Raw genomic sequence first — 14,158 nt, forward strand, 5'->3', positions numbered from 1 at the left:
TCAGCTGATATTAATATTGTTAATTTGTAAATAAAGTAATTTTTACATTTAAATAATCTAAACAATGAGATAATAAAATAAAAAAAATACGTTAAAATTTAAATAAGACAATTTAATAAAATTTTAAAAAATATATTGACGCTGTTTTATGGCCTAAACAATGTTTTCTTATCGATGAATCGCGATCCTCTGAGGAACCATAGAACCATATTTCTGAATACAATCTCGGTTTTCCGGAATGCTAAAAAAGGACAATTAAAGAACGATAGAGAACTGTCAATAAAGAAAAAATATCGTTTTTAATGATACTTTTTATTTACCAGAATAAATATTTACACTTATATAAGACACCAAAAAGACAACGAATTAAATTTAAAATGGAGTAATTCCGTACGTTTTTATTCAAATTGAAATTAATTACAACATCCAAATGGATTTATTTTTATGTCCATAAGATCTTAGAATTATGTTTGAAGGATATTAAAACTGTATTTAGTTATATTGTTGATATACTTATACAAAGTGGAAATCGGCACGTTGACCACATTAACTTTGCTTATAAATTATATTACATATTACAGTTGACAGTAAATATAATAATATTAATCATAATTAATATTATTATGTCTACTATTAAATATAAGTTAATATGTATTTTTAATACATAAAAGATATAGATTTATTACTTATAATTTATATTTTATAAGAAAAATCGATGATATATTACATAGTTTGCTCAAAAAAATATAGACCATATTTTACGGATTTCCTGTCGACAAAAATTATTTAGGAATTTATTAATTTTGTTTTAAATTGAGAAATTCTCGTTTTATCCTTCTGTATATATTATTTATCAATTAGTTTATATATTAATTATATTTATCAAATTTATATCCAGTAAAATCCCGATTATTTATTATCTTATTATTCTAAAAATTATCTTAAAAAAATCTAATAAAAATTAGTCGATCAAATGATGAATTCATATCACTAGCTGTTGCAAGCTCTCAGTTAAAGAGATAATTGGGAAATGTTATAATATTATGATACTTTAAACGGAGCAGTAAAATTTTATGCACTAACGTGAAATTTAAAATTTCTATACAAAATTTCTGATTACACAAACCTTCTATTGCACTATGTTCTTAAAAATAGAATTTCCAGCTCATAAAATAAAACAAAAATTAAAGAATTTGCAATAAATATTTTACAAAATCTTTGCTCGGTTATTCATTATTCTATATTAATAATTCAAGCTATATGATTTTATTTTGGATACGAATTCTAATTTCTAATCGATGTTCAAATATTTTCTCTATTTTATGAAAAAATTAATTTGTTTTGTAATTTGTTAAATATGGAATAGATATTCTCATAATCTCATAGGCCTGTATATAAATAATATTTTAAAAATTATTTTAAAATTTCACAATACAGCTAATTTTATGAGATGGAAAAAAAATACATATATATGCAGTTGTCGATTGTATTAATTACACGGTGATAGAACAGCAGTTGGCCTTTCCCCTCGCACCCTTTTATTTGATAAATCTAAAGTGGGACTTCCCTGCCAAACGTCGTTTGGATCAATCAATCAATCCTGACTCCTCCCAACCATGTCCTAAATTTCACCAAATCCCGCCTAACTGTTGTAATATTTGACTGGCACTATTCGAAATGATGCAGAGAAAATTTTATTACGGTTTTCCATTTCCTTTTTTTTCCTTATTAAAAGTTATATCTATATTGGGAGATAATAAGAAAGAGATGGGAAAGACAAACAAGAACTGATAACGATACAGTTTCTACTGTAATTAAGTTTTCTCTGCTGTCAAATAGTCTTGTACACTTGAAAATGATAGTTATTTCACTTTGGCATACAGTTTATCATACATATCTTATCAGACTCATCGCATTATCTTAATTTTAGTCAAGTACACAATTTATGACAAATAGACCTACGCTTATTTATCGACTTGATATAAATTTTAAGAATAAATGAAAATATTTTTTATTTAGATGTTTTATACGTATAATTTAATTACATTCGTTCTCAATTTACACGCAGATTTTTTTCTTTTTAAATATTATTTTTTCTTCTAAAAGTATAAACTTATCAGAGACAAATTCTACAATTTATTTGTTATAGTTCATTAAAATTAAAACTATGACTAAGAAATTATCAAATCTTAGATAACTTCCAAAGCAAATGATTTATTTATAGATTCATTTGAATACATAATTTAAAATTGAAATGCATAGCAAAATATAAAGACAAAGTATTATGCGTTTATTACCATTGTTTTAATATTTAAATTTTTTTAAAAATGTTTATATTGATATGAACTCATTAAGTAGAAGAATACTTAAACGAATCCTATAACAATTTATTTACAGATATACGTATAATGAAATGAATTTACCAACTTTTGAAATATTGTATATGTAAGGTGCTCTTACATATACAATATTTTATGATCTTATATAATTATTGTATAGTTCTATGGAGCTTCTATAAGGATCCGAACTATATCACTTCCATTAGATAAAAAGTTAATTATTAGCATTATAAATTTGAAAAATAATTTAATTAAGATTATCTACGTTAAACATTGAAAAAAAAATGCGTAAAATTAAAATATAATCTTTCAGAAGCTTTGTTCTAAAAATAGACATTTTATCAAGATACAGCATATAGATATATTAAAGTAAGTCACAAAATTAATTTAATTTTATTATTTATAAAATATTCTTGAAAAATTTTATTAATTATTATAAAAATAAGCATTTTAGAAATGCCGACAAATGCGATATAGTAATTAACATTGTTTTTATTGGTTTAAATATTGACTTTAGCAAAATATTTTATTGAACAGCTTATGTTGAGCCCTTTAACAATTTATAATTAAAAAATAAACTAATACTGTATTAACCAAATTCGTGAATGACGCTCTTTATTCTCATTCCTTAAATTTAATAATGTATATATAGTATAAGCTATTTTTTCAGTTAAGTTAAATTTTGAGGGTGCAATACACTAAGGTTAAAAGTTTATGATCCCATGCTGTTGTGCACATAGCCTTTACCATGAATTAAATACAGTATTAAAGATTGAAAAGTAAAAATTTAAAGGTATTAAATTCATTAAAATCAAATAAAAATTTTATCCTTAATAAGAATAGCAAACACATCACTTAAATAACCAAACATATAAAGAAAATCATAATAATTTATCATAAAAATATTAAAATAAAATTATTAATGAAACGCGTTTATGTCTCGTTAAGAATATTAATTAAACAGTTCTTAATTAAACAAATTTTGAATAAAATAAATATTTTTATCTAATAGTTTTACATTGTCATTTATTGTTAACGATTTTAAAATTACTTTATATATACTGGATTTGAAAAATAAATTTTATTTCTAGATTTTACATTAATTCGAAAATTTATTTCTATTATTTTCTAATGAATAAGTTAATTTTTGACTCTTGAGCAGTTTTGATTTGGATATTTCTTTTGTCTGCTGATATGAGTGAGGACTTTGGCTTTGCGTTACTCTTCAATTAAACTTTTATCCAGATTATATGTGGAGTATCTGCAACCTTTTGTAACTTTTAATGAGGCCTGATAGTCTATACAATGGTATAATAGTATATAATACAGAAATTATTTGTTTTTCTTCACTTTTCAGATAAATTAACTAAAAAGTGTTTTCTGTGCTTTTTTCAATCTATCTATGTATATTTTTTTTTTTTGTGGATATATACTAAATATAGTGTATCAACTTAAGCAATATGTAATACAACGTGCAGCTTTATGACAGCCCTTTGAAATGGGACTGATTATCCGATTAAAAAATGTTTGTCATCTCTGATTCTAAACCGAAGATTCGAAACCATTTAAAATATTTATATTATATTTAGAATAAAATTTTAAAGTCAATTTCGATATTCAATATAAAAATCAACGTAAGCAATAAAGTCCGTGTGCAATTTATATTTATAACTTTATTAGTACTTGTGATAGAGAAATTATGTATGATGTATTGGAAAATAGAAAATCTATTATGTAAAGCAACAGTAAATTTCAGTTCAGCCAACTAAAGGACACAGTTTACTTTTTCTTCAGTTGAAACCACGGGTCACACGTAATTCTGGAAAATAGTATTTTTAAAAGTTTCGAAAAATTGTTAAATTATTAAAAAGTTACTAAATAATTTTACTTAAAACTACGTACATTAAGCTTTCTAATACTTTTTACGGAATTTTTCTATCACAAGTACTAATAAAGTTATAAATTTTTAAAATTGCACACGGACTTTATGGATATCTTGTATTACTAAATAAAAATTAAATATTAAAAAAAAAGCTGATGTTGTTTAATTTTAAATGAATAATATTTTATTTAAATTTAAAAACTAAAATTTCTTTTTTTAGTATTATCGAATTTTTAAAATTAAATTTTATAATTCTATACATTATACTCGATTAATAATTCTTCTTCTAAATTTTCGATTTTATCGCCATCTGGTGAAAATATTCATAATCAATATTTAAAATCTACTTAAAAATATAGTTATTTTATCAATTAAAAAAGGTTTTACTTAATTTATTTTTAGATTTTACTTAATTTTCCCCTATGTATTAAATAGGAAAGCTTTCAACATTATTCAATCTTACAATTTTTTCTTTTATTTTACTTCTAAATATTAGACTATAATTTTCCATGAAAAGCAAGCCTAATTACTTAAATTTATATAAATAAAACGAACGCTGTTTAAGAATGATTCTGTATTAAGTGTGAGGAGGTCACTAAATACTGAGACCCGAAATGCCTGCCTATCGTATCATGGTTGACTGGGTAGTTAAGCGGCGGAACCGGCATATCCAGACCAACCCATCCGTGAACAATTCTGATAATTGGGTGCAGTCGCGGCATTCTAACAAGGTTCAGCAGTAGTCGCATAGAGCAGAATCCTACGGAATAGTCACCTCATCTGCAGTTGAGATCTCAAAAGTTACCAGTAAACTTACTCATAAAATATATGTAATCGCAGTGGCGTACCGTGGGTGTCAGCCGCCCGGGGCGGAGGAAAATTTCAGCCCCCCCTTATTTAGGTATTTCAATTTAAAAGACCAAAATTCAGTTTTGTCACAGAACAAGCAATGAAACATTTGATGGTAGTGCAGCGACCTGTTTAAAATAGTTCTATTGGACATTAGTGGTGTATATGAACCCGAATGAATCGTACAAGCAAAAAAAAAGGTTAACAGGTTTCGCAGGATCCGGACGATAGCACTATCGTAGGCGCGATGCAAGTATAAATTAGGATGTTTCAAATTTTTACAAGATATTATTATTATTTATTGTGAAATTTTGCCGCCCCCTAAAAAGTGCCGCCCCCACTACGGTACGCCACAGTGTAATCGCAACGCGGATTCTATCTCGACTTACCAGAGCGGGGAGCCGAAAGTTCAGTTGTATGCGAATGATAAATCTACTTATAATAAATATGTAATTGTGCAAAAGATATTCAACTAACATGAAGACCAGGAATCATCTGAATCAAATATTCAAATTATTTACGTAATCGTCTGGTATAAATAAACTTCATACATTGACTAATCACAATAGGCTGATGGCCGGATGGCCGAACGGCCAAGGTGGCAGCCTACCGCTCTGGAGAACGCGAATTCTGTCCGGATATGTCGGGGCACGTCCCTTACCACCCGGCCGCCCCGTTGTGGGCCTGGCGAACCCCTAATGAGGTTGCTAAAAGAGACCCTTTTAGTGCTCACAGGGCGGAAGAGTTTAAAACAATCATAATAGGCTTATTTCGGCGTAAGCTAGCACAAACACATGCCATACACAGTATGAAACCATTTTCTTGTCAGAAAACTTTTCAATGGTAAATTGTGTCAGAAAATGATGATATTGATGTTGCAACCGCATAAAAAATATTAATTGTATATATTCAATACAAATCCTACAAACATTCTTTTCATAGGCTTAGCTCATTTTTCGTGGGCCAAATAAACTATACAGTAAAATCTGTGTATCTCACGGTACCGAATATTTTCTCCTGTTTGGCATGTTTCCATTTTGAACATGTTCCTTTTTAATTAACGTAGAAAATTGCTCCGTTCCGAAATTTTTTCTGTTTTCGACTGGTTTCTTTTTTATTCGGGTTCTGTTTTGGACATGTTTTACGGCACACTGAAGAATTTAGGCAAATATTTTAATTTTAACATAATCAGAAAAAAGAAATACTTATTAAATCTCGAATCTGACAATTAATTACTGCACAAATATGAGATTTCCACTATACAATTTCCATCACTCATTTTGTGTCCTGTTGCACGTTAGACTATGCGCTGACTATTAGTTTTCTTTCTCTGTTTACACAAGCTTATATTTAAAGAATGTAACCAGTTTCTAATCGAAAAATTCTCACCAAAGAGAATGTCGGAAAAATTAAATTATTTTCTCTTTCACGGTGATAATCTGAAATCGATGTTGTTAGTATTAATTTGGTTTCCTTAATACAGTAGAGCGTCGATTATCCGAAAGTCGATTATCCGAAAGAATTCTAGTCGGCAAATTTAAATTTTCGCCAATGCTGTGGCGCTGCAATCTTTGTCCATGTCTTCGGCTATTCAAATATTTTACGTTTTTGATACTAAATTAACTTCTGAAGTATAATTTTTGATTGTTTTTATATTTTTCAATATATTTATTTTGTTTGTACAAAATAAAAAAATAATTTTTAACGATACAATAATCTNACACAAGCTTATATTTAAAGAATGTAACCAGTTTCTAATCGGAAAATTCTCACCAAAGAGAATGTCGGAAAAATTAAATTATTTTCTCTTTCACGGTGATAATCTGAAATCGATGTTGTTAGTATTAATTTGGTTTCCTTAATACAGTAGAGCGTCGATTATCCGAAAGAATTCTAGTCGGCAAATTTAAATTTTCGCCAATGCTGTGGCGCTGCAATCTTTGTCCATGTCTTCGGCTACTCAAATATTTTACGTTTTTGATACTAAATTAACTTCTGAAGTATAATTTTTTATTGTTTTTATATTTTTCAATATATTTATTTTGTTTGTACAAAATAAAGAAATAATTTTTAACGATACAATAGTCACAACTATTATTTTTAAAAGTTTACGTTAGGCTTAACATCGACGAAAATTCAATGCGAAGCGACACGCAACAGAGAAAAATTTCAACATGGGATAGGTTAATATATTTTTTTCGTACATAATCGGTTATCCGAAATATCGTTTTTTTTTCCGAACAACCCCAGTCCCCAATTGCTTCGGATAAACGACGCTCTACTGTATTCCACTTTGATATTTAGCAATCACCTATCGAAAGAATAGAAATCTTTTATGGTAATTATATATCTCTCACTTACGCATATAAAAACTTGGAGGAAACTAACGGAATTTTAGCACGACTTTCCTGGTGACATTAAGCATCAGTTTAATTAATATTGAAGTTGCCGACTAAATAGTTATTCGGCGGGTGTGATTCATCAGATCCACGTTACAATGCACGCTTTGTTTTATAATTATGTATATAGAATCATTTCTAGAAATTGCCATAAAATAATCATCTCTCCCGATATTACGGTATAAATATCAAGTTCTTGTTGTATTTGCTCCAAGTGTTTGCTTTAATTTCGTTTTATATTCCCGTGTACGGTCTTGGTTAACGCAAAATGTTTATATTTACATGTTTGTATTTCGTGCTGCGATCACGTCAGCACCATCATGTGCATTTATCGAACCGCTCAGAGCCGGCCCTACCATAGGGCGAACGGAGCAGCCGCTCCAGGCGCTAAGTCCTAGGGGGCGCCTCAGTGGTAAAAAAAGTAAAGGAAAAAATATTTTTTTTCACTTTTCGATATTTTAATTGCAAGCGTGTGGTCAGTATGTGAATGGCCTTATCTGTTGAGACGCGCGTGGGTCGAGTGCGTGTTCCATCCCCGGGCGCCATAATAGGATCTCGCTCCATCCTAAAACTTGCCTCGGGCCGGCACTGGAACCGTTCCTATTCTAATCCCTATCCCCACACCGGTGTGACGTGGCTTTTTAATCGTTATTATACACGCGTCAGATTCTAAAATTATAATTTAAAAAAATCCAAAATTGTTCATTAAATTCCCTTTCTTCGTGGTTTAACACGTAACAAATGAATTCGACAATTGAAGCTGTTGTTGTTGTTGTTGTTGTTGCGATTGTTTTGCTCTTGTTATTACAAAGAGTGCGATTTGGNCTTAAAAAAATCTAATAAAAATTAGTCGATCAAATGATGAATTCATATCACTAGCTGTTGCAAGCTCTCAGTTAAAGAGATAATTGGGAAATGTTATAATATTATGATACTTTAAACGGAGCAGTAAAATTTTATGCACTAACGTGAAATTTAAAATTTCTATACAAAATTTCTGATTACACAAACCTTCTATTGCACTATGTTCTTAAAAATAGAATTTCCAGCTCATAAAATAAAACAAAAATTAAAGAATTTGCAATAAATATTTTACAAAATCTTTGCTCGGTTATTCATTATTCTATATTAATAATTCAAGCTATATGATTTTATTTTGGATACGAATTCTAATTTCTAATCGATGTTCAAATATTTTCTCTATTTTATGAAAAAATTAATTTGTTTTGTAATTTGTTAAATATGGAATAGATATTCTCATAATCTCATAGGCCTGTATATAAATAATATTTTAAAAATTATTTTAAAATTTCACAATACAGCTAATTTTATGAGATGGAAAAAAAATACATATATATGCAGTTGTCGATTGTATTAATTACACGGTGATAGAACAGCAGTTGGCCTTTCCCCTCGCACCCTTTTATTTGATAAATCTAAAGTGGGACTTCCCTGCCAAACGTCGTTTGGATCAATCAATCAATCCTGACTCCTCCCAACCATGTCCTAAATTTCACCAAATCCCGCCTAACTGTTGTAATATTTGACTGGCACTATTCGAAATGATGCAGAGAAAATTTTATTACGGTTTTCCATTTCCTTTTTTTTCCTTATTAAAAGTTATATCTATATTGGGAGATAATAAGAAAGAGATGGGAAAGACAAACAAGAACTGATAACGATACAGTTTCTACTGTAATTAAGTTTTCTCTGCTGTCAAATAGTCTTGTACACTTGAAAATGATAGTTATTTCACTTTGGCATACAGTTTATCATACATATCTTATCAGACTCATCGCATTATCTTAATTTTAGTCAAGTACACAATTTATGACAAATAGACCTACGCTTATTTATCGACTTGATATAAATTTTAAGAATAAATGAAAATATTTTTTATTTAGATGTTTTATACGTATAATTTAATTACATTCGTTCTCAATTTACACGCAGATTTTTTTCTTTTTAAATATTATTTTTTCTTCTAAAAGTATAAACTTATCAGAGACAAATTCTACAATTTATTTGTTATAGTTCATTAAAATTAAAACTATGACTAAGAAATTATCAAATCTTAGATAACTTCCAAAGCAAATGATTTATTTATAGATTCATTTGAATACATAATTTAAAATTGAAATGCATAGCAAAATATAAAGACAAAGTATTATGCGTTTATTACCATTGTTTTAATATTTAAATTTTTTTAAAAATGTTTATATTGATATGAACTCATTAAGTAGAAGAATACTTAAACGAATCCTATAACAATTTATTTACAGATATACGTATAATGAAATGAATTTACCAACTTTTGAAATATTGTATATGTAAGGTGCTCTTACATATACAATATTTTATGATCTTATATAATTATTGTATAGTTCTATGGAGCTTCTATAAGGATCCGAACTATATCACTTCCATTAGATAAAAAGTTAATTATTAGCATTATAAATTTGAAAAATAATTTAATTAAGATTATCTACGTTAAACATTGAAAAAAAAATGCGTAAAATTAAAATATAATCTTTCAGAAGCTTTGTTCTAAAAATAGACATTTTATCAAGATACAGCATATAGATATATTAAAGTAAGTCACAAAATTAATTTAATTTTATTATTTATAAAATATTCTTGAAAAATTTTATTAATTATTATAAAAATAAGCATTTTAGAAATGCCGACAAATGCGATATAGTAATTAACATTGTTTTTATTGGTTTAAATATTGACTTTAGCAAAATATTTTATTGAACAGCTTATGTTGAGCCCTTTAACAATTTATAATTAAAAAATAAACTAATACTGTATTAACCAAATTCGTGAATGACGCTCTTTATTCTCATTCCTTAAATTTAATAATGTATATATAGTATAAGCTATTTTTTCAGTTAAGTTAAATTTTGAGGGTGCAATACACTAAGGTTAAAAGTTTATGATCCCATGCTGTTGTGCACATAGCCTTTACCATGAATTAAATACAGTATTAAAGATTGAAAAGTAAAAATTTAAAGGTATTAAATTCATTAAAATCAAATAAAAATTTTATCCTTAATAAGAATAGCAAACACATCACTTAAATAACCAAACATATAAAGAAAATCATAATAATTTATCATAAAAATATTAAAATAAAATTATTAATGAAACGCGTTTATGTCTCGTTAAGAATATTAATTAAACAGTTCTTAATTAAACAAATTTTGAATAAAATAAATATTTTTATCTAATAGTTTTACATTGTCATTTATTGTTAACGATTTTAAAATTACTTTATATATACTGGATTTGAAAAATAAATTTTATTTCTAGATTTTACATTAATTCGAAAATTTATTTCTATTATTTTCTAATGAATAAGTTAATTTTTGACTCTTGAGCAGTTTTGATTTGGATATTTCTTTTGTCTGCTGATATGAGTGAGGACTTTGGCTTTGCGTTACTCTTCAATTAAACTTTTATCCAGATTATATGTGGAGTATCTGCAACCTTTTGTAACTTTTAATGAGGCCTGATAGTCTATACAATGGTATAATAGTATATAATACAGAAATTATTTGTTTTTCTTCACTTTTCAGATAAATTAACTAAAAAGTGTTTTCTGTGCTTTTTTCAATCTATCTATGTATATATTTTTTTGTGGATATATACTAAATATAGTGTATCAACTTAAGCAATTTGTAATACAATGTGCAGCTTTATGACAGCCCTTTGAAATGGGACTGATTATCCGATTAAAAAATGTTTGTCATCTCTGATTCTAAACCGAAGATTCGAAACCATTTAAAATATTTATATTATATTTAGAATAAAATTTTAAAGTCAATTTCGATATTCAATATAAAAATCAACGTAAGCAATAAAGTCCGTGTGCAATTTATATTTATAACTTTATTAGTACTTGTGATAGAGAAATTATGTATGATGTATTGGAAAATAGAAAATCTATTATGTAAAGCAACAGTAAATTTCAGTTCAGCCAACTAAAGGACACAGTTTACTTTTTCTTCAGTTGAAACCACGGGTCACACGTAATTCTGGAAAATAGTATTTTTAAAAGTTTCGAAAAATTGTTAAATTATTAAAAAGTTACTAAATAATTTTACTTAAAACTACGTACATTAAGCTTTCTAATACTTTTTACGGAATTTTTCTATCACAAGTACTAATAAAGTTATAAATTTTTAAAATTGCACACGGACTTTATGGATATCTTGTATTACTAAATAAAAATTAAATATTAAAAAAAAAGCTGATGTTGTTTAATTTTAAATGAATAATATTTTATTTAAATTTAAAAACTAAAATTTCTTTTTTTAGTATTATCGAATTTTTAAAATTAAATTTTATAATTCTATACATTATACTCGATTAATAATTCTTCTTCTAAATTTTCGATTTTATCGCCATCTGGTGAAAATATTCATAATCAATATTTAAAATCTACTTAAAAATATAGTTATTTTATCAATTAAAAAAGGTTTTACTTAATTTATTTTTAGATTTTACTTAATTTTCCCCTATGTATTAAATAGGAAAGCTTTCAACATTATTCAATCTTACAATTTTTTCTTTTATTTTACTTCTAAATATTAGACTATAATTTTCCATGAAAAGCAAGCCTAATTACTTAAATTTATATAAATAAAACGAACGCTGTTTAAGAATGATTCTGTATTAAGTGTGAGGAGGTCACTAAATACTGAGACCCGAAATGCCTGCCTATCGTATCATGGTTGACTGGGTAGTTAAGCGGCGGAACCGGCATATCCAGACCAACCCATCCGTGAACAATTCTGATAATTGGGTGCAGTCGCGGCATTCTAACAAGGTTCAGCAGTAGTCGCATAGAGCAGAATCCTACGGAATAGTCACCTCATCTGCAGTTGAGATCTCAAAAGTTACCAGTAAACTTACTCATAAAATATATGTAATCGCAGTGGCGTACCGTGGGTGTCAGCCGCCCGGGGCGGAGGAAAATTTCAGCCCCCCCTTATTTAGGTATTTCAATTTAAAAGACCAAAATTCAGTTTTGTCACAGAACAAGCAATGAAACATTTGATGGTAGTGCAGCGACCTGTTTAAAATAGTTCTATTGGACATTAGTGGTGTATATGAACCCGAATGAATCGTACAAGCAAAAAAAAAGGTTAACAGGTTTCGCAGGATCCGGACGATAGCACTATCGTAGGCGCGATGCAAGTATAAATTAGGATGTTTCAAATTTTTACAAGATATTATTATTATTTATTGTGAAATTTTGCCGCCCCCTAAAAAGTGCCGCCCCCACTACGGTACGCCACAGTGTAATCGCAACGCGGATTCTATCTCGACTTACCAGAGCGGGGAGCCGAAAGTTCAGTTGTATGCGAATGATAAATCTACTTATAATAAATATGTAATTGTGCAAAAGATATTCAACTAACATGAAGACCAGGAATCATCTGAATCAAATATTCAAATTATTTACGTAATCGTCTGGTATAAATAAACTTCATACATTGACTAATCACAATAGGCTGATGGCCGGATGGCCGAACGGCCAAGGTGGCAGCCTACCGCTCTGGAGAACGCGAATTCTGTCCGGATATGTCGGGGCACGTCCCTTACCACCCGGCCGCCCCGTTGTGGGCCTGGCGAACCCCTAATGAGGTTGCTAAAAGAGACCCTTTTAGTGCTCACAGGGCGGAAGAGTTTAAAACAATCATAATAGGCTTATTTCGGCGTAAGCTAGCACAAACACATGCCATACACAGTATGAAACCATTTTCTTGTCAGAAAACTTTTCAATGGTAAATTGTGTCAGAAAATGATGATATTGATGTTGCAACCGCATAAAAAATATTAATTGTATATATTCAATACAAATCCTACAAACATTCTTTTCATAGGCTTAGCTCATTTTTCGTGGGCCAAATAAACTATACAGTAAAATCTGTGTATCTCACGGTACCGAATATTTTCTCCTGTTTGGCATGTTTCCATTTTGAACATGTTCCTTTTTAATTAACGTAGAAAATTGCTCCGTTCCGAAATTTTTTCTGTTTTCGACTGGTTTCTTTTTTATTCGGGTTCTGTTTTGGACATGTTTTACGGCACACTGAAGAATTTAGGCAAATATTTTAATTTTAACATAATCAGAAAAAAGAAATACTTATTAAATCTCGAATCTGACAATTAATTACTGCACAAATATGAGATTTCCACTATACAATTTCCATCACTCATTTTGTGTCCTGTTGCACGTTAGACTATGCGCTGACTATTAGTTTTCTTTCTCTGTTTACACAAGCTTATATTTAAAGAATGTAACCAGTTTCTAATCGGAAAATTCTCACCAAAGAGAATGTCGGAAAAATTAAATTATTTTCTCTTTCACGGTGATAATCTGAAATCGATGTTGTTAGTATTAATTTGGTTTCCTTAATACAGTAGAGCGTCGATTATCCGAAAGTCGATTATCCGAAAGAATTCTAGTCGGCAAATTTAAATTTTCGCCAATGCTGTGGCGCTGCAATCTTTGTCCATGTCTTCGGCTATTCAAATATTTTACGTTTTTGATACTAAATTAACTTCTGAAGTATAATTTTTGATTGTTTTTATATTTTTCAATATATTTATTTTGTTTGTACAAAATAAAAAAATAATTTTTAACGATACAATAATCTTCGTTAGGCTTAACATCG

This window comes from Centruroides sculpturatus, unplaced genomic scaffold (genome assembly GCF_000671375.1).
Source record: "Centruroides sculpturatus isolate CEXI.00-Female unplaced genomic scaffold, Cexi_2.0 scaffold164, whole genome shotgun sequence".
Taxonomy (NCBI): domain Eukaryota; kingdom Metazoa; phylum Arthropoda; class Arachnida; order Scorpiones; family Buthidae; genus Centruroides; species Centruroides sculpturatus.